Here is a 21,813-nt window from a genome sequence, read left to right as displayed (position 1 = left end):
AATTCCCAGTTCTGCCTTCCAGTGGATAGTACAGTGCTTTGCACACATAAAGGACTCAGTAAATACCATTTATTGACGGATTGATTGATTTCAATGCTGAGCACGGTTCCCGTGACTGCTTGGGGCAAGGAAGGAAGAGTGGAATTGGGCTGGAAAGAAGAAATGATGGAACAGGTGAGGGCATTTCCTGTGCCACAACAACTGAGCCATTGTCCTTGTCCCCCACCTTCTCTTCAGCCCCACCCTGTGCTTGGCTCAGCTCCCAGGGCACACTGAGGGAAAGGTTTTACTGTGTCAGCTGCTACTGCGAGCTCCCAGAGAAGCAACAGGCAGGTCGTGGCTTTGACCGTTTCAAAACCGACGACGTACAGGAACAAAAAGCAGTCAAGGCACTGCGTGACTGTACTGAGGAGCTGAGCCTTCCCTGCGGAAGAGATGATTTAAAATGGGCATCTCTCAGGTCATGACCTGATTCGTCCTCTTCTGCCACCGTGGGGGTCCGTGCCAATCACACTGGCATCTGGGACTTAACTCTTTGGGATCCAGAAAGAACAGCCAGACGTGTAACTTCCTCCTGGCTCGGCTTCCCGGTTTTGGGACTCACCCGTCCCACCGTTCCTTGCTCTGGTGTCTCCAGACACACTGCTCTACCTGTGTGGGGGGATTACGTGGAGGAGGAAAGAATGCTGTATGGTGGGAAGGAAGTGGCTTCTTTTGATCCGCGATGAGGCAGCAAGGACATTCAGAACCAGGGGTGGAAATCCGGGCTGGTGGGCTGATATTAGTCCAACAAGTGTCACCTACTGGACAGAGAACTTCCTCCAGATCACTTTCCACCAGCTTTATAAGGGAATTCCTTCTCACAGCAAAGGACTGGGCACTTTCAGGCCTAAAGACCTGAACAATCAAGGGCCCAAGGTCACCTTTCTCCCTCTGGTTCACCGCTCTATCCCAAAGAGTTCATGGGAGAAAGACGGGTTTGAGACGCTCACCTGAATTTTCGGCTTTGGCTTGGAGGTTTGCAAGACAATTAATGCTTTTTGGTAGATTTTATTTTTCTTTTCTCATCATAGTGCTTTCTTATTGGTTTTAAAAGATTTACTGACCTGAAAGGGAAAAGTGTCAGAAGCCGAAGGCCTACAGTGCCTTGGAAAGACACTGAGGCTTATCCAAGTGCCTGACTGCTGTCTGGTAAGGGGGAAGAGCCCTGCTCAGAGCTTCTAATAATACTAATGTCGGTATTTGTTAAGCGCTTACTAAGTGCAGAGCACTGTTCTAAGCACTGGGGTAGATACAGGGTAATCGGGTTGTCCCACGTGAAGCTCACAGTCTTCATCCCCATTTTACAGATGAGATCACTGAGGCCCAGAGGAGTGAAGTGACTTGCCCACAGTCACACAGCTGACAAGTGGCAGAGCTGGGATTCGAACCCATGACCTCTGACTCCCAAGCCCGGGCTCTTTCCACCGAGCCACGCTGCTTCTCTAATGCTCTGCTCCTCACTCTTGACAGAAGACACACTGTCTGAGAATTCTCCTTCCCTCCTCTTCTCCTAACTCTCAAGCTTAATTCCATGACATTAATCAGTCGATCAGATTTATTGAGTGCTTACTGTGTGCAGAGCACTGTCCTAAGCATCTGGGAGAGTACAATATAACAATACAACGGACACATCCCCTGTCCACAAAGAGCTTACCGTTTAGAGGGGGTGACAGACACTAATATAAATATTCATTCGTTCAGTTGTATTTATTGAGTGCTCATTGTGTGCAGAGCACTATATTAAGCGCTTGGAAAGTAGAGAAGCAGTGTGGCTCAGTGGAAAGAGCATGGGTTTAAGAGTCAGAGGACATGGGTTCTAATCCCTGCTCCGCCACTTGCCTGCTGGGTGACTTTGGGCAAGTCGCTTAACTTCTCGGTGCCTCAGTTACCTCATCTGTAGAACGGGGATTAAGACTGTGAGCCTCACCCAATTACCCTGTGCTTACTACTGTCTACCCCAGTGCTTAGAACAGTGCTAGGCACATAGTAAGCGCTTAACAAATACCAACGTTATTATTATTATTATTGTTACAATCTGGCAACAGATAGAGACAATCCCTACCCAACAATGGGCTCACATTCTAGAAGAGGGGAGACAGACAACAAAACAAAACAAGTAAACGGGCATCAATAACATCAATATAAATAAATAGAATTATAGATATATACACATCATTAATAAAATATATAGAATAATAAATATGTACATATATCTATATATACAAGTGCCGTGGGGTGGGGAGGAGGGTAGAGCAGAGGGAGGGAGTCGGGGAGATGGGGAGGGGAGGAGGAGCAGAAGAAAAGGGGGCCTCAGTCTGGGAAGGCTTCCTGGAGGAGGTGAGCTTTCAGTAGGGATAAATAAAATTACAGATTTGGACATAAGTGCTATGGGGCAGGGATGGGGGGGTGGTGAATAAAAGGAGCAAGTCAAGGCGATGCAGAAGGGAGTGGGAGAAGAAGAAAGGAAAAAAAAATACCATTGATTGATTGACAGTCTCCACCTGAAAGTAATCTGTCTGCTTCTCTCTGTCTAGCAATCTGTGGCTCTTTGGCAAGCCCAGAGGAAGATGGGACTTTGGGGAGAAATGCATTGCAAAACTGGGCATTTAACCACCCCTTTGCAGTGATCACTCTTTTGTAGGAGTGAAGTCTTACTGGAGATGAAGTGCAGGTGGGAAACAGTGTGGCAGGAAACAGAGAGAGCACGGGCCTGAGAGAAAGGGGATCTGGGTTCTAATCTCACACATCTCTGTTCAGATGTCCACCTGTCACCTCAAGCTTAACCATGTCCAAAGCAGGACTCCTCATCTTCCCATCCAAACCCCATCCTCCCCCTGACTTTCCCATCTCTATAGACGGCACCACCATCTTTCTTGTCTCATAAGCTGTCGGTCCCACCTTCACAACATCGCTAAAGTCTGCCCTTTCCTCTCTATCCAAACTGCTATGACATAAATACAATTACTAATCCTATCTCACCTGGATTATTGCATCGGCCTCCTACCTCACCTCCCAGGCTCCTGCCTCTCCCCACTCCAGTCCATACTTCACTCAGCTGCCCAGATTTTTCTACAAAAACGTTTAGGACATGTCACCCCACTCCTCAAACATTCCATGGTTGTCCATCCACCCCTGCATCAAACAAAAACTCCTCACCATTGGTTTTAAAGCACTCAATTACCTTGCCCCCTCCTACCTCACCTCACTACTCTCCTCCTACAACCAGCCCACACACTTTACTCCTCCAATGCTAACCTTCTCACTCTTCCCCGATCCCGCCGACCCTTCGCTCAAGTACTGTCTCTGGATGTTCTTTCTCAAATACAGGAGGCTACACAGTTGCTTTGCAAAGCAGGTTTGGGCCTTAGCCTCGGATGACCACTCTTTGAGGGAAACAGAGTACCCCACGGGTACTAAGATGGCTCTGGTGCTCCTGCTTTTCAAGGAACCGAACCTCTCTCAGGCTGATGTGGAATTTGACGAAGCCCACAAAATTCACCCCTAAGTGGACACACACAGTTGTGACCGCCAAGTCCACATTCGGTCAAGTCCATAAAAGATTCATGGACGTCCTTATGACAGAGTGGTTTTCTGAAGCAGGAGGTAAGGTAGTGCCCTGGAAAGGACTTTCATGAGAGCCAAGATTGCTCTATAGTAACCAAGGTGTGGGTGGTTGGCTGCCATAAGTCTTGAGCTCCGTCTTCCCCCCCGAGAGGCCGCTACTACATGCATATAGAGTCACATCGTCCAATAGCTGCACGTGCTCTGACACATCAGGCAAGTTTGAACTTCTCAAATTCCCTTCACGGAACAACATCCACATGATTTCTTTGGACGACGGTTGTTCGACGGTGACTTGGGCAGCTTTTATGCTGCGGTCAAGATTCCACGGTGGCTCTGAACGAGGTTGTTTGATGGGATCCACGATTCCTTAGGCCCATCTCGTCCTGCAGAAGATGATGCCACATATCCGCTGTCAGGGATCGAGTGGCGGAATATTTTTCCTCAAATCAGGAGGCAGCCCAGTCGCTTTGCGTGACGGGTTGCTCGGCAGACACTGGACAACCCTGCGCCCGAAGCCAAGCTAACTGCAGTGGCTCTGTTGTTGTTTTCAAAGATGTTGAGCCTTGAGAACTGTCCGTGTTTTTCTGGAACAAGTTAAAGACGTGGTTTCTTTGGATGTGGGTGTTGGAGGGGGACGTGGGTAGCCCTGATCATGCAGCAAAGATATGTTGGTGCCCCCGGATGGGGATGAGATTCATGGGAGTCCCGATTCTTTACGCTGATCTTGCCAATACAGAAGACGATGCCACCTGTCTAGGGTCCAGGATAGAGGGACTGAATAGTTTTCCTTCAATCAGGGAGTCTGCACGTTTGCTTTCTATGGCTGGTTGTTCGACAAAGACTTGGACAACACTGCCTAAGGCCAAGCTTAAAGGGTGGCTCTGGTGTTGTGGTTTTCAAAGATGTTGAGCCTCGAGATCTGTTCATGTTTCTTTGGAGTAAGGGAAGGACATGACTTTTATGGATGCGGGTGTTGGATGTTTACTATCCATACAAAATCTATAGATGATATATTTTTGAAAATCCCCCCCCCCCCCCGCCTTCACCTCCCACACTGGAGGACTCAAAGCAGAGATTTGGGCACTCTCTTGGGCACTCTAAAGCCAAGCTACCCTCCCTGCCAGTTGTGGTGAAGACTCTAGTGTTGTTGTTGTTGGCAAAGACCCTGTACCTCTCTCACATCTCTGAGCTGGAAAATGGATGGATTCCTCAAGTTGTGATCCAGCCTCCCCTGCGCAGATATCGCCGGCAGGGGAAGACAGTAGAGACCGTCAGTGGTTCCTTGGCTTCTGTAAAACAGGGTGATGGTGTAGGTGCTTTTCATGGTGGGATGTGCAGCAGAGATTTGGACGTTCCTTTCCCTGAAGTCAAGTAATGCCATATTGCCCAAGATTCATGTGGAAGCTGTTGGCTGCCACAAGTCTGTGTCTTGTTCACAAAGAGGCCACTGTTCCGATAAAGCAGCCTCCTCGTGTGAGATGTGAACATCCTTAACACCATCAGGTAAGTTTGAATTTCTAAATTCACATTGAAAATCTAAAGTTCTGTTTAAATATAGTTTGACAAAAAATGTTTCTCTTCCTGCAGCAGGAGGTATGTTAAAGATCTGGGCACTTTCTTGTCTGAAGCCTAGTTACTTTGTGTTCAACAAGACCAAATGTGAAGTGCATGAGCACCCACTAGTCTTTAGCCCAGGGTTCGTCACCCAGAGGCCACTGCCAGGTGCTCAATCTCAGGGTTTTCAAGGAATGGATGTGTTTCCTTCCAGCAGAGGAGGACTCTGGTTTCTTGGATGGTCCTGATCCTTCATTGGAATCAGCCTGGTGTCTGTGACTGAAGATGAGTTTTATGGGAGCCACAATTCTTCATCTCGATCCCCTCGTGTAGAAGACGGTGCCACGTGTCTACAGGCTGGGACGAAAGTAGTGCATATGCCCCTTCAGATCAGGGAGGAGACATGGTGGCTTTTTCTGGCAGGGTTATTCAGGGCAGATTAGGCACCACTTTTCCTCAATTCAACTAATTTGTTCCCCAAAGGAATGTGCTGGTTCTGGGGTTGTTTTCTGTGGGGTAGATACCGTCTTGGCTTAATGTCGATCTTCCATACTTTAATTCAGTTTTTCAACCACAGACATCAATACCAGCTGCATTTAATAGAGGCTTGAATAAAATGAGGTACTTTCTGAAACCTGGGAGTCATCCTAGTTGCTTTTCTTGGCAAGATGTGGAGCAAAAACTTGGACAGAGCCCTGAATGAAGCCAAGGTAGTCCATGTGGGCCAAGACTAAGATGGACTTTGGTGATTCCCAAAAGACTTTATCCTTTCTCTTCCTCACAAAGAGACCGCTGTCATACGAAGAGAGTATTGTCTTCAAGGACCCAACTGCGCTTCATTAAATCAGGCAAATTCAAATTTCTGAATGTCCATTCACAATATAAGAGCTTTGTTAGAAGACAATTTTGCAAAATGCTTATTCATTTTTTCCTTCTGAGGTAGAAGGTGTGGTAGGGATCTGGGCTTCTGGTCCCTGAGGCCAAGTTACATTGTGTTAACAAAATTTATTGTGGAGTTTGTTGGCTCCAAAATTTCTCCATCCTGGTCTCTGCCACATAGTGTCCACCATCAGGGCTTTCAAGGCCTGAATGCTTCCTCTAAAGCAGGAAAGCAACAGGATATCTTCTCACGGTGGGTCTTTGGCAGACACTTGGGCAGCTCTTTTCCTGCAGCCAAGTTACCTTGTGCCCCAGACCAATGTGGAATTTTTTGGCACCCAAAGGTCTTTACCCTTGTCTTATCTCACTGGAGATATTCCCCGTTTTTTTCATCCCACCTTTAAGGATGGAGTATTCTTCTACGAATCAGGGAGGCCAAGCAGTCATTTTCCCTGTGCCTCAGTTTTCTTATGTGGAAAATGGGGATGAAGACTGTGAGCCCTTTTCCCTGTTCCTCAGTTTTCTCATGTGGAAAATGGGGTTGAAGACTGTGAGCCTTATGTGGAACAGGGACTCTTTGTCCATCCCGATTATCTTTAATCTCCCTCAGCACTTTTATCTACCCCAGTGCTTAGTACATTCCCTGGCACACTTGACGAATACCACTAAACGAAAACCCAAACCACAGGAAAACCCTCAAAGGGGGTGTCATACTCGGAATTCCTTGGGGTACATGTCCGTCACACCACCCTGTCAGTCACGGGCAGCAGGTTAAATGATTACATATAGATAGCAGAAATGACTGTGTGCCTGCTGTGTGCAGAGCACTGTTCTTATTACAGTGCTCTGCACATAGTAAGCACTCAATAGAGAAGCCACGTGGCTCAGTGGAAAGAGCCCGGCCTTGGGAGTCAGAGGTCATGGGTTCGAATCTCGCTCTGCCACTTGTCAGCTGTGTGACTGTGGGCATGTCACTTCACTTCTCTCTGTCTCAGTTACCTCATCTGTAAAATGGGGATTAAGACTGTGAGCCTCACGTGGGACAACCTGATTACCCTGTATCTACCCCAGCGCTTAGAACGGTGCTTTGCACATAGTAAGCGCTTAACGAATACCAACATTATTATTATTATTAATAAATACTATTGAATGAATGCTCTGATTCTCAGGCCTGCTGTAAGGGTGTTCACACCAGAAGTGGCCATAGGGGGCGCACGAGCTAAGAATTCGACTCAAGGGGGCGGGCGCCTGGCCGTGGGGTGGGGGGGGGGGTGGGGGGCAGGCAGGTCAGTGATGGACCCAGAGAAAGAGGATGAAATGATTAAAAACCATAGTACAAAATTGGCGAGAGGGTGCTACAGCTGAAAAAGCAGACCTGGAAGCTACACACCATTTCGTCGGGGTCACTGAGAAGCCGACTGTTGGCCACACCAGCCAGAATTCCAAAGGTTGGGCTGGTAAACTGTCGCTTCAGTTTCTCTCAGACCTCCTCCAGAGACAAGGGCGGGTGTTTTCCTGAATACCTGAATAGGTTCCAGCAAATCAGGTGAGTTTGAATTTCTAAATGGATGTTCACCATCGAAGGTTTTATGAAATTTATCTTCGGGAAAAGTTCATTCGTTCGGTCATATTTATCGAGTGCTCACTGGGTGCCGAGCACTGTACTAAGTGCTCGGAAAGTACAATTCAGCAATAAAGAGAGATAATCCCTGCCCACACGGGGTTTAAAGTCTAGAAGAGGGGAGACAGGCAACAAAACAAGTAAACAGACATCAGTATGAATACATAGAATTATAGATATATAATAATAATAATAATGTTGCTATTTGTTAAGTGCTTACTATGTGCAGAGCACTGTTCTAAGCACTGGGGTAGATACAGGGTAATCAGGTTGCCCCACGTGAGGCTCACAGTTAATCCCCATTTTACAGATGAGGGAACTGAGGCACAGATAAGTTAAGTGACTTGCCCACAGTCACTTAACTGCCAAGTGGCAGAGCCGGGAAATATATATATATATATGTCGAAACAAATAAATAGGTATCAATATAAATAAATAGAATTATAGATATATACATAATTGCTGTGGGCTGGGATGGGGAGAGCAAAGGGAGCGAGTTTTTGTTGTCGTTTTGTCTCGTGGAAGAACTTAAAGCAGAGATTTGGGCCCCCTCTTGACTGAATCTAAAGGTATTCTTACCTCAGGTCAGCGAGTTGGCCCTGGTGTCACTCTTTTCCAAGAAGCTGAACCTCTCTCAGACTAAGGCGGAAAATTGATGGATCCCTCAAATGTTCACCTAAAGATAGAGTCAGGCCTCTAATGGACTTCCTTCGAACAGGGTGGCATCGTAGTTGCGTTTCACCATGGGATCTATGGCAGAGACTAGGGCATGCCATCCCATGAAATCAAGTGACACTGCTTTCCCCAAGATTCATGGGGAAGCTGTTTGGGGCCACAAGTGTCTTCCTTCCACAGGGCTCACTACCATGTCCATTCTGTCACATTATCTAAAACTCGAATGTGCTCCAACAAATCTGATAAATTTGAATTCTTAATTTCCACTGAACATGGTATCTTTTCCACAGGAGGGTATATGGCACAGACTTGGGCTCTCTCCTGCCTGAAGCCAAATTTATTCTATGTTCATGATGATGAATGAGGAGTCGGTCAGCTGCCGAGCATCTTTATCCGTATCTTCCTCAAAGAGAGGCCGCTATCCCATGTGCACAGTCCCGCCTTCCGAAACCCCAGTGGACTTCGTCAAATCAGGTCGGTTTGACTTTCTAAATTTATGTTCCTTATCGAAGGTTTTAGGGAATGTATTTTGGCAAACTTTTTTTACAGTGTTTTATTTTTTCCCCACGGAAGGACTCAGAGGGATTGGGGCAACCCCTTGCCTGAATCCAAGGGAGTCTTACCTCACGTTGCTGAGTTGGCTCTGGTGTTGTTGTTTTCGAAGAAGCTGAACCTCTCTCAGACTAGAGTTGAAAATTTTTCCCCAGGGATGTCACTGGCAAGTGCATTCAGACAAGCCTCTACAGGCTTCATGTACTTCCTAAAAATGGGGTGACATCGGAGTGGCTTTTCCAAGTCAGGATGTGTGGCAGAGACTTGGACTTGCCTTTCCCTAAGGTCCAGTGACGTTTTGTTTCCCAAGATGAATGGGGAATTTGTTGGTTGGTCCCAGCATCGATGGGTGTTGTCCACACACGGAGGCCATGGCCACATGTGTACAGTCACATAATAATAATTATGGTATTGGTTAAACTATTACTATGTGCCAGGCACTGAAATAAGCACTGGTGTAGATACAAGCTAATCAGGTTGAACACAGTTCCTGTCCCACACAGTGCTCACAGTCTTAATCCCCATTTCACAGATGAGGTAACTGAGGCCCAGAGAAGTGAAGTGACTTGCCCAAGGTCACACAGGAGACAAGTGGCAGAGCTGGGATTAGAACCCAGGTCCTTCTGACTCCCAGGCCCGTGCTCTAGCCACGAGCCCGTTTTGCTTCCCATTGCCAGAGACCGGAATGTCCCTCATGTAGTCAGTAAAATTAACTGAATTTTTAAATTTACATGGAAAATCTCAAGTTTGGTAAAAATATGTTTTCGCCAATATTTTTCTGATTTCCACAACTGAAGGTATGTTAGAGATCCGGGCAGTCTCTCATCTGAAGCCTAGTTACTCTACGTTAAGTGAGGCTTAACCTGGAGTGAATGGACTCCTTTTGGTCTATATCTCAGGGTTCCTTGCCCAGAGGCCACTGCCAGGAGGTCACCCTCAGAGTATTTGAGGAATGGATGTGTTTCCTTCAAGCAGGGAAGGACTGTGGTCTGTTGGATGGCGTGTGTTTGCCAGGGACACAGGCAGCCCTGATCCTGGAGCGGAGTCAGCCTGGTGCCTGTGACTGAAGAGGAGTTTGGTAGGATGCACAGTTCTTTACCCCGATCCCCTCGTATAAAAGATGGTGCCAAGTGTCTACAGGCAAGCGACATAAGTAGTGAATATTCTTTCTCAAATCAGGGAGGTGGCATGGTGGCTCTTCCCGGCGGTGTATTCAGCACCCACTTCCTCAACCCAAGATATTTATGATTGTGAATGTTCATTCACAATTTAGAACTTTGTTAGAAGACTTTATTGCACAGTGCATGGCCTCTTTTTTCTTCTTGTGGTGAGCAGGGATTTGGACCTCTGTCCCCTGAAGCAGAGTTACCTTATGTTGACCAAGATTATCGTGGAGTTTGTTGGCTCTCAAAAGTCTCCATCCCGGTCTCTGCCATGCAGGAGCCCCTGCCAGGAGAATCACAGTCATGGCTTTAGAGACCTAAATGTTCTTCCTCAAAGCAAGGAGGCAATATGGTTTCTGCTGACAGCGGTGTTTGGCAGAGCCATGGGAAGCTCTTAACCTGCAGCTAAGTTCCTGGGGTACCCTGGACGAAGGTGGAGCTTTTCAGGCACCCACATGTCTTTACCCCCACCTTGTCTCACCGGAGGTTTTCCACATGGCTTTGGTCACACCTTTAAAGGCAGAATATTCTTTCTCAAATCAGGGTGGCCTCACAGTCTCTTTGCAAAGCAGGTTATTGGGCAAAGAATTGGACTGAGCCGAGAGGCAAGTTACCCTTCTGACCAACATGTGCCATGGCTCTGGTGGTGTTTTCAAAGAACTGAACCTCTCTCACTCTGATAGGGAATTTGATGGATCCCACAAAAGGCACCCCTAACTTTGCCCCGACACACCCAAGTGTGAGGCTGTAAACGAGGCACAGACTTGGCCAAATCAGTGTGGCACCTAGTCAGTTTTCACGCCACCAGGTACAGCTGTTTTGTGGACACCCCATTTAGTGAAGTGAAGAAACTCTGCATCATCCAAGATTAATATGAAAGTATTTGATTCCCATGTGTTTTTGCCCTGGACTTCCTCACACAGAGGCCACGACTACAGGAATACCGTAATGGCACCTTAGACTTCAGTGCACATTGACAGATTGGGGAGGTGTCAAAATATGTTTTTACAAAATGGCTTCTTCCCTGCAGAGGATGTATTGCAGAAATCTGGGGTGCCTCTTGCCTGAAAGCAAGGTCCTTCTTTGGTACCAAGACTATAGGGAGTTTGCTGTCTACTACAAGTCTCTTTCCCACTCTCCTTCCCTCCGAGGCCACTTCCAGGCCATTCCTGGCTGTTCTGGGCCAACTGGGTTTCCTTGAAGCAAAGGAACAATATTGTTTGTTTGGGAGTCGTGTGTCTGACAGGGACATGAGGAATGATGCACCATTTCTTTGGACGGCAGATGTTCGATGGTAACTTGGGCAGCATTTAGACTGCAGCCAAGATTCCCCAGTGGCTCCAAACGAGGCTGTTTCATGGGATACACAATTCCTTAGCCACCTCTGCTTCTGCAGAAGATTATGGTGCATGTCCACCGTCAGGCATCTAGTGGCGGAATATTTTTCCTCAAATCAGGGAAGTGGCAGGGTCGCTTTGCATGACAGGTTGCTCAGCAAAGACTTGGACAAGCCTGTGCCCGAAGCCAAGCTACCTGCGGTGACTTTGGGGTTGTTGTTTTCAAAGAAGTCGAGCCACTAAGACTGTCCTTGTTTCTCTGGAGCAAGTTAACGTCACAGTTTCCTTGGTTGTGAGTGTCGGATGGGGATGTGGTCATGCAAGATGAGTTGGTGCTCCTGGACGGGGATGAGTTTCATGGGAGCCCCAATACCTTTCCTCGATCTCACTATACGGAAGACGATGCCATGCTTCTAGGGTCAGGGAGAGAGGGACTGAACAGTTTTCCTTCAATCAGGGATGCTGCACCCTTGCTTTCTGTGGCTGGTTGTTAGGCAGAGACTTGAACAACAATGTGCCTGACACCAAGCTAACTGCGTGGCTCCCTTATTGTTGTTTTCAAAGATGATGAGCCTCAAGGTCTTTCCCTGTTTCTTTGGAATAAGGGAAGGACATGACTTCTATGGATGTGGGTGTTGGACGTCCACTATCCATATACAATGTATAGATGCTGTATTTTTGAAAATCCCCTCCCTCTCCACCCCCCACATCCAAGGACTCAAAGCAGAGAGGTGGACACTTCCTTGCCTAAAGCCAAGCTACCCTGACTGGCTGTTGCTGGGAAGGTTTTAGTTTTGTTGCTGGCAAAGATCCTGGGCCGCTCTTGGGTCTCTGAGCTGGAAAATTGGATGGATCCCTCAGGTTGTGACCTAGCCTCGCACTCACAGATATCTCCAGGAGGTGAGGACGGAAGAGACTGTCAACGGTTCCTTGGCTTCCATAAAACAGGGTGGTGTCGTAGTGGCTTTTCACGGAGGGTTGTATGGCAGAGACTTGGACCCATCTTTCCCTGAGGTACAGTAATGCCCTATTGCCCAAGATTCACATGGAATCCATTGGCTACCACAAGTCTTTATCTGTGCCTCGCTTGTCCAGAGGCTCCTGACGGTTTAAGGTGGCCTCATCGTATGAGACGTGATCATCGGGAACATGATCGGATAAGTTTGGATTTCTAAATTTGTATTGAAAATCTATCTTGGAATAAATCTAGTTTTGCAAAAATATGTTTCTCTACCCACGGCAGGAGGTATGTTAGAGATCTGGGTGCTGTCTTGAATGAAACGCAGTTACTGTGTGGTCCACAAGGCAAAATGTGAAGTTTATGAGCTCTCAAAAGTCTTGATCCCAGGGTAGAGGCCCCTGCCCGGTGCTCACCCTCAGAGTTTCCAAGGAATAATAATGATCCTAATAATTACGGTATATGTTAAACACTCACTATGTGCCAAGTAATGTATGAATGGTACAGGCGAGGGATGTAAGTACTGAATTTTCTTCTTCAAATCCGGGAGGGGGCATGGTGGCTTTTCCCAGAGGTGGATTCAACCCCACTTCATCTACCCAAGATATTTATTCCCCAGTTCAAATTTCGGGACTGTCCATTCACTGTTTATAACATTGTGAGAAATCAATGTTGAACATTGGGATGAATGGCTGAGAACTGGTCACGCCTTTCTCCGAGTTCCAGTGACGCTGTGTTTCCCAAGATGAAGGGGGAATTTGTTCATTCATTCATTCATTCATTCATTCATTCATTCATTCGGTCCACTGTATTGATTGAGCGCTTTCTGTGTGCAGAGCACTGTACTGAGCGATTGGAAAGTACGGTTCAGCAATAAAGAGAGACAGTCCCTGCCCACACTGGGCTTACAGTCTAGAAGGGGGGAGACAGACATCCACAGAAGTAAAGAGGCAACCGTATAAATGAATAGAATTAGAGATCTGTGCACATGAAAACGAGTAAGGGGGTATCAATATAAATAAATGGAATTATAGATCTATACACATAACCATCTATACGTATGTGCCGCGAGGCGGGGAGAGGTGGGGAAGGGAAAAGGGAGCAAGTGGAGGTGACGAGGAAGGGAGGGGGAGCTGAGGAACTGGGGGGCTTATTCTGGAAAGGCCTCTTGGTGGAAGTGAGCCTTCAGTAGGGCTTTGAAGAGGACAGGAGTGAACGTTTCGCAGATCTGATGGTCGGCCCAGGCGTCGATACGTGTCCTCCTCTCCGGGAGGCCATGGCCACGTGCGTACGGTCCCATAATAATGATAATGATGGTATTTGTTAAGCTATTACTATGTGACAGGCACTGTTCTAAGCGCTAGTGTAGATACAAGCTAATCAGGTTGGACACAGTCCCTGTCCCACATAGGGCTCACGGTCTTAATCCCCATTTCACAGATGAGGTGACTGAGGCCCAGAGAAGCAAAGTGTCTTGCCCAAAGTCACAAAGGAGACAAGTGGCGGAGCTGGGATTAGAACCCCGTCGTTCTGGCCCCCCGGGCCCGTGTTCTAGCCACGAGGCGATGCTGCTTCCCCTGGCCAGAGACCGGGATGTCCTCCAAGTCGTCAGGTTAGTTTGACTTCCTAGATTTACCTGGAAAATCTCAAGTTTTGTGAAAATAGATTTTCTCCACACCTTTTCTGATTTCCACAACTGAAGGTATGTTGGAGATCTGGGCGGCCTCTCATCTAAGGTCTAGTTACTCCACGATAACTGAGGCTTAATGTGGAGAGAGTGGGCACCCACTGGTCTATAGCTCAGGGTTCCTGACCCAGAGGCCACTGCCAGATGGCCACCCTCAGGGTGTTGAAGGAATGGATGTGTTTCCTTCCAGCAGGGAAGGCGAGTGGTTTCTTGGATGGCAGGCGTTTGCCATGGACAGAGGCGGCCCCGATCCTGAAGCAGAGTCGGCCCGGTGCGCGTGTCTGAAGATGAGTTGGGTGGCGTGCGTGACACTTTCTCCCGATCTGCTCATATAGATGACGGTGCCAAGTGTCTACAGGCGAGGGATGTAAGTAGTGAATTTTCTTCCTCAAATCCGGGAGGGGGCATGGTGGCTTTTCCCGGAGGTGGATTCAACCCCAACTTCCTCTACCCAAGACATTTATTCCCCAGTTCAAATTCGGGACCGTCCATTCACAGTTTATAGCTTTGTCAGAAATCAACGTTGGACAATGCGTGTCCTCTGTTTTCTTCTCGTTGTGTGCAGGGAATCGGTCCTCTCTCCCGTGAAGCCAAGTTACCTTACGTTAACGGAGATTATGGTGACTCTGAAATGTCTCCGTCCCGATCTCTGCCAACGCAGAGGCCCCTGCATGGAGGATCACAGTCACGGCTTTAGAAGCCTAATTGCTCTTCCTCAAAGCCGGGAGGCCACAATGGTTTCTGCCGACGGCGGGTGTTTGACAGAACCATGGGCGGCTCTTATCCGGCAGCCAGGTTCCCGGGATACCCTGGACGAAAGTGGAGTTTTTTTTGGCACCCACGTGTGTTTACCCCACCCCCAACCTCCCGTGGCTTTGGTCACCCCTTTAAGGATGGAATATTCATTCAGTAGCATTTACTCAGCGGCTGAGTGTACTGAGTGCTTGGAAAGCAATCAGGGAGGCACCAGACTCTTTGCAGAGCAGGTTATTAGGCAAAGCCTTAGAGTGGGCTGAGAGGCAAGTTTCTCCTTCTACCAAATGCCATGGTTCTGGTGGTGTTTTCACAAAAGCTGACCCTCTCTCCCTCTGATGGGGAATTTGATAGATCCCACAAAATGCACCCATAACTCTGCACCGACCGATGGCACGCCCGAGTGCGAGGCTGTAAACGACGTACAGAACTTGGCCAAAATCTAGTCGGTTTTCAGGGCACCAGGTACGGCCGTTATGTGGGTCCGCCTTTTAGTGAAGGGAAGAAACTCTGCATCGTCCAAGATTAATATGAAATGATTAGATTCCCACGTGTTTTTGCCTTGGCCTCCCTCACCCGGAGGCCACGACCACGGGGATACCGTTATGGCGCCTTCGACTTCAGTGGACGTTGACAGATTGGGGAGGTGTCAAAACTGTTTTTATAAAATGGCTTCTTCCTTGTGCTAGATGAATTGCTGAAATCTGGATGCCTCTTGCCTGAAAAACAGTTCTTTCCTTGGCACCAAGACTATCGGGGAGCTTGTTGTCGACGGCAAGTCTCTTTCCCAGTCTCCTGCCCTCAGAGGCCACTTCCAGAAGGTCACAGTCCTGGCTGTCCTGGGCCAGTTGGGCTTCCTTGAAGCACAGGAACAGCCCTGTTTCTTTGGGGGTCGTGGGTCTGACAGGGACAAGAGGAAAGATACCTAATTTCTTTGGACTGCAGACGCTCGATGGTAACTTGGACTGGATTTAGGCTACAGCCAAGATTCCCCAGTGGCTCTGAACGAGGCTGTTTCAGGGGATACACAATTCCTTAGCCCCATCTCGCCCCGCAGAAGAGGGAGGGCAGGGATCCGCCATCAGGGATCGAGTGGCGGGATATTTTTCCTCAAATCCGGGAGGAGGCAGGGTCGCTTTGTGTGACAGGTTGCTCCTCAATGGCTTGGACAGCCCCGGGCCCGCAGGCAAGCTCACTGCGGTGGCCCTGGTGCTGTTGCTTTCAGAGGTGTTGAGCCTCGAGGACGGCCCTTGTTTCCCTGGAGCAAATTAATGACACGGTTTCTTTGGATATGCGTGTTGGATGGGGACGTGGGCAGCCCCGATCGGGCAGCGAAGCTACGTCGGTGCCCCTGGACGGGGATGACTTTCAGTTCCTTTCCCCGATCTTGTCACACAGAAGACGGTGCCGTGTTTTTAGGGTCAGGGAGAGAGGGATTGAAGAGTTTTCCTTGGGTCAGGGTGGCCGCACCCTCGCTTTCTGTGGCTGGTTGGTAGGCGGAGAGTTGGACAACGCTGTGCCTGACACCAAGCTAACTGCGTGGCTCCTTTATTGTTGTTCTCGAAGACGATGAGCCTCGAAGTCTTTCCCCGTTTCTTTGGAGTAAGGGAAGGACGTGGCTTCTGTGGGCGTGAGTGTTGGACATCCACTCTCCATATACAATGTCTAGACGCCGTATTTTTGAAAATCCCCTCCCTCTCCGCCCCCCCACATCCAAGGACTCCAAGCAGAGATCTGGACACCCTACCCCGACTGGCAGTTGCTGCAAAGGCGCTAGTATTTTTTTTTTGGGCAAAGATTCTGGGCCTCTCTCAGGTCTCTGACCAGGAAAATGGGATGGATCCCTCAGTTTGTGACCCAGCCTCGCCTACACAGATATCACCAGCCCGTGAAGACGGTAGAGACTGTCATCGTAAAGCAGGCTGGTGTCGTAGTGGCTTTTCACGGCGGGATGTATGGCAGAGACTTGGACACGTCTTCCCCTGAGGTCCGGTAACGCCGTATTGCCCCAGATTCACGTGGAATCCATTGGCTGCCACAAGTCTTTATCTGTGCCTCGCTCATCCAGAGACTCCTGATGGTTTAAGGCGGCCTCATCGTACGAGACGTGATCGTCGGGAATGTGAACGGGTAAGTTTGGATTTCTAAATTCGTATTCAAAATTTAGTTTGGTTTAAATCTAGTTTTGCAAAAATATGTTTCTCTACCCACGACAGGAGGTATGTTAGAGGTCTGGGTGCTCTCCTGAATGAAGCCCAGTTACTGTGTGTTCCACAAGGCAAAATGTGAAGTTTATGAGCTCTCACTAGTCTTGCTCCCGGGGTTCCTCACCCAGAGGCCCCTGCCCGGTGCTCACCCTCAGGGTTTCCAAGGAATAATAATAATCCTAATAATTGCGGTATATGTTAAACACTCACTGCGTGCCAAGCAGTGTACAAAGCGCTGAGGTGGATACGAGCAAATGGAGTTGGACGGTCCCTGTCCCACGTCTGGCTCACAGACTTAATGCCCATTTTACAGATGAGGGAAGTGAGGCCCGGAGAAGTGAAGTGACTTGCCCAAAGTCGCACAGCAGACAAGTAGCGTAACTGGGATTTGAATCCATGACCTTCTGACTCCCGGGGAGTGCTCCATCCACTACGACATGCAGCAGGGAAGGATTGCGGTTTCTTGGACGGCACATGTTTGCCGGGGAACCCGGCAGCCTTGATCCTTGGACTTGGACAAATAAACTTGGACAGTCCTCTGAATGAAGCCAAGGTAGTCCATGTGAGCCAAGACTAAGGGTGGGCTGTGGTGATTCCCAACAGACTTTATCCTTCCTCTTCCTCACTGAGAGACCACTGTCACATGAAGAGTGCATTGTCTTCAAGGACCCAAATGCACATCATGAAATCAGGTAAGTTCAAATTTCTGGATATCCATTCACAATTTGGAGCTTGGTTAGATGACAGTTTTGCCCAATGCCTGTTCTTTCGTACCTTCCCGCGGTAGGGCGAGTCGCAGGGATTTGGGCTTCTGGTTCCCGAAGCCAAGTTACGCCGTGTTAACGGACATTATCGTGGAGGTCTTGGGTTCCACAGCGTCTCCGTCCGGGTCTCTGCCACGCAGTGTCCACTTCTGGGAGGATCACCATCGGGGCTTTAAAGACCTGAATCTGCTCCCTTCAAGCAGATTCCCCTTTGTGTTGTTTTCTTTTTTTCCCCAAGGAAGGACTCCTAGAGATCGGGGCATCCTCTTGCCCGAATGCAAGGGATTCTTATCTCCCATGACTGAGTTGGCTCTGGTGTCGTGGTTATCAAAGAAGCCGAACCTCCCTTAGGCTATGGTTGAAAATCTTCCCCCAGAGATGTCACTGGCAAGTGCCTTCAGACATCCCTGTACAGGCTTCCCAGGCTTCCTCAAAATGGGGTGGCATCGGAGTGGCTTTTCCACAGTGGGATGAACGGATGAGAACAGGTCACGCCTTTCTCCGAGTTCCAGTGACGCTGTGTTTCCCAAGATGGAGGGGGAATTTGTTCGTTCGTGCATTCATTCATTCATTCATTCATTCATTCATTCGGTCCACTGTATTGATTGAGCGCTTTCTGTGTGCAGAGCACTGTACTGAGCGATTGGAAAGTAAATAGAGAGAGACAGTCCCTGCCCACACTGGGCTTACAGTCTAGAAGGGGGGAGACAGACATCCACAGAAGTAAAGAGGCAACCGTATAAATGAATAGAATTAGAGATCTGTGCACATGAAAACGAGTAAGGGGGTATCAATATAAATAAATGGAATTATAGATCTATACACATAACCATCTATACGTATGTGCCGCGAGGCGGGGAGAGGTGGGGAAGGGAAAAGGGAGCAAGTGGAGGTGACGAGGAAGGGAGGGGGAGCTGAGGAACTGGGGGGCTTATTCTGGAAAGGCCTCTTGGTGGAAGTGAGCCTTCAGTAGGGCTTTGAAGAGGACAGGAGTGAACGTTTCGCAGATCTGATGGTCGGCCCAGGCGTCGATACGTGTCCTCCTCTCCGGGAGGCCATGGCCACGTGCGTACGGTCCCATAATAATGATAATGATGGTATTTGTTAAGCTATTACTATGTGACAGGCACTGTTCTAAGTGCTAGTGTAGATACAAGCTAATCAGGTTGGACACAGTCCCTGTCCCACATAGGGCTCACGGTCTTAATCCCCATTTCACAGATGAGGTGACTGAGGCCCAGAGAAGCAAAGTGTCTTGCCCAAAGTCACAAAGGAGACAAGTGGCGGAGCTGGGATTAGAACCCCGTCGTTCTGGCCCCCCGGGCCCGTGTTCTAGCCACGAGGCGATGCTGCTTCCCCTGGCCAGAGACCGGGATGTCCTCCAAGTCGTCAGGTTAGTTTGACTTCCTAGATTTACCTGGAAAATCTCAAGTTTTGTGAAAATAGATTTTCTCCACACCTTTTCTGATTTCCACAACTGAAGGTATGTTGGAGATCTGGGCGGCCTCTCATCTAAGGTCTAGTTACTCCACGATAACTGAGGCTTAATGTGGAGAGAGTGGGCACCCACTGGTCTATAGCTCAGGGTTCCTGACCCAGAGGCCACTGCCAGATGGCCACCCTCAGGGTGTTGAAGGAATGGATGTGTTTCCTTCCAGCAGGGAAGGCGAGTGGTTTCTTGGATGGCAGGCGTTTGCCATGGACAGAGGCGGCCCCGATCCTGAAGCAGAGTCGGCCCGGTGCGCGTGTCTGAAGATGAGTTGGGTGGCGTGCGTGACACTTTCTCCCGATCTGCTCATATAGATGACGGTGCCAAGTGTCTACAGGCGAGGGATGTAAGTAGTGAATTTTCTTCCTCAAATCCGGGAGGGGGCATGGTGGCTTTTCCCGGAGGTGGATTCAACCCCAACTTCCTCTACCCAAGACATTTATTCCCCAGTTCAAATTTCGGGACCGTCCATTCACAGTTTATAGCTTTGTCAGAAATCAACGTTGGACAATGCGTGTCCTCTGTTTTCTTCTCGTTGTGTGCAGGGAATCGGTCCTCTCTCCCGTGAAGCCAAGTTACCTTACGTTAACGGAGATTATGGTGACTCTGAAATGTCTCCGTCCCGATCTCTGCCAACGCAGAGGCCCCTGCATGGAGGATCACAGTCACGGCTTTAGAAGCCTAATTGCTCTTCCTCAAAGCCGGGAGGCCACATGGTTTCTGCCGACGGCGGGTGTTTGACAGAACCATGGGCGGCTCTTATCCGGCAGCCAGGTTCCCGGGATACCCTGGACGAAAGTGGAGTTTTTTTTGGCACCCACGTGTGTTTACCCCACCCCCAACCTCCCGTGGCTTTGGTCACCCCTTTAAGGATGGAATATTCATTCAGTAGCATTTACTCAGCGGCTGAGTGTACTGAGTGCTTGGAAAGCAATCAGGGAGGCACCAGACTCTTTGCAGAGCAGGTTATTAGGCAAAGCCTTAGAGTGGGCTGAGAGGCAAGTTTCTCCTTCTACCAAATGCCATGGTTCTGGTGGTGTTTTCACAAAAGCTGACCCTCTCTCCCTCTGATGGGGAATTTGATAGATCCCACAAAATGCACCCATAACTCTGCACCGACCGATGGCACGCCCGAGTGCGAGGCTGTAAACGACGTACAGACTTGGCCAAAATCTAGTCGGTTTTCAGGGCACCAGGTACGGCCGTTATGTGGGTCCGCCTTTTAGTGAAGGGAAGAAACTCTGCATCGTCCAAGATTAATATGAAATGATTAGATTCCCACGTGTTTTTGCCTTGGCCTCCCTCACCCGGAGGCCACGACCACGGGGATACCGTTATGGCGCCTTCGACTTCAGTGGACGTTGACAGATTGGGGAGGTGTCAAAACTGTTTTATAAAATGGCTTCTTCCTTGTGCTAGATGAATTGCTGAAATCTGGATGCCTCTTGCCTGAAAAACAGTTCTTTCCTTGGCACCAAGACTATCGGGGAGCTTGTTGTCGACGGCAAGTCTCTTTCCCAGTCTCCTGCCCTCAGAGGCCACTTCCAGAAGGTCACAGTCCTGGCTGTCCTGGGCCAGTTGGGCTTCCTTGAAGCACAGGAACAGCCCTGTTTCTTTGGGGGTCGTGGGTCTGACAGGGACAAGAGGAAAGATACCTAATTTCTTTGGACTGCAGACGCTCGATGGTAACTTGGACTGGATTTAGGCTACAGCCAAGATTCCCCAGTGGCTCTGAACGAGGCTGTTTCAGGGGATACACAATTCCTTAGCCCCATCTCGCCCCGCAGAAGAGGAGGGCAGGGATCCGCCATCAGGGATCGAGTGGCGGGATATTTTTCCTCAAATCCGGGAGGAGGCAGGGTCGCTTTGTGTGACAGGTTGCTCCTCAATGGCTTGGACAGCCCCGGGCCCGCAGGCAAGCTCACTGCGGTGGCCCTGGTGCTGTTGCTTTCAGAGGTGTTGAGCCTCGAGGACGGCCCTTGTTTCCCTGGAGCAAATTAATGACACGGTTTCTTTGGATATGCGTGTTGGATGGGGACGTGGGCAGCCCCGATCGGGCGGCGAAGCTACGTCGGTGCCCCTGGACGGGGATGACTTTCAGTTCCTTTCCCCGATCTTGTCACACAGAAGACGGTGCCGTGTTTTTAGGGTCAGGGAGAGAGGGATTGAAGAGTTTTCCTTGGGTCAGGGTGGCCGCACCCTCGCTTTCTGTGGCTGGTTGGTAGGCGGAGAGTTGGACAACGCTGTGCCTGACACCAAGCTAACTGCGTGGCTCCTTTATTGTTGTTCTCGAAGACGATGAGCCTCGAAGTCTTTCCCCGTTTCTTTGGAGTAAGGGAAGGACGTGGCTTCTGTGGGCGTGAGTGTTGGACATCCACTCTCCATATACAATGTCTAGACGCCGTATTTTTGAAAATCCCCTCCCTCTCCGCCCCCCACATCCAAGGACTCCAAGCAGAGATCTGGACACCCTACCCCGACTGGCAGTTGCTGCAAAGGCGCTAGTATTTTTTTTTTGGGCAAAGATTCTGGGCCTCTCTCAGGTCTCTGACCAGGAAAATGGGATGG

General features: G+C 49.1%; 2 long non-coding RNA genes across 2 annotated transcripts; both read left to right on the top strand.

The window, feature by feature from the left end:
- The first annotated feature begins 13,865 nt into the window (after window positions 1-13,865).
- On the top strand, window positions 13,866-14,723 carry LOC114807563. Its single transcript, XR_003755620.2, has 3 exons — window positions 13,866-13,957; window positions 14,223-14,399; window positions 14,598-14,723. It is a non-coding gene; the product is annotated as an uncharacterized LOC114807563 (long non-coding RNA).
- Window positions 14,724-19,057: 4,334 nt separating this feature from the next.
- On the top strand, window positions 19,058-20,614 carry LOC114807660. The gene is made up of 3 exons (XR_003755722.1): window positions 19,058-19,149; window positions 19,415-19,591; window positions 19,791-20,614. It is a non-coding gene; the product is annotated as an uncharacterized LOC114807660 (long non-coding RNA).
- The last annotated feature ends 1,199 nt before the right edge of the window (window positions 20,615-21,813 follow it).

The sequence above is a fragment of the Ornithorhynchus anatinus genome, chromosome X3, assembly GCF_004115215.2.
Source record: "Ornithorhynchus anatinus isolate Pmale09 chromosome X3, mOrnAna1.pri.v4, whole genome shotgun sequence".
In the NCBI taxonomy this organism is placed as follows: domain Eukaryota; kingdom Metazoa; phylum Chordata; class Mammalia; order Monotremata; family Ornithorhynchidae; genus Ornithorhynchus; species Ornithorhynchus anatinus.
Note: the sequence above shows the minus strand (reverse complement) of the source record. Positions and strands in the feature narration are given on the sequence as shown.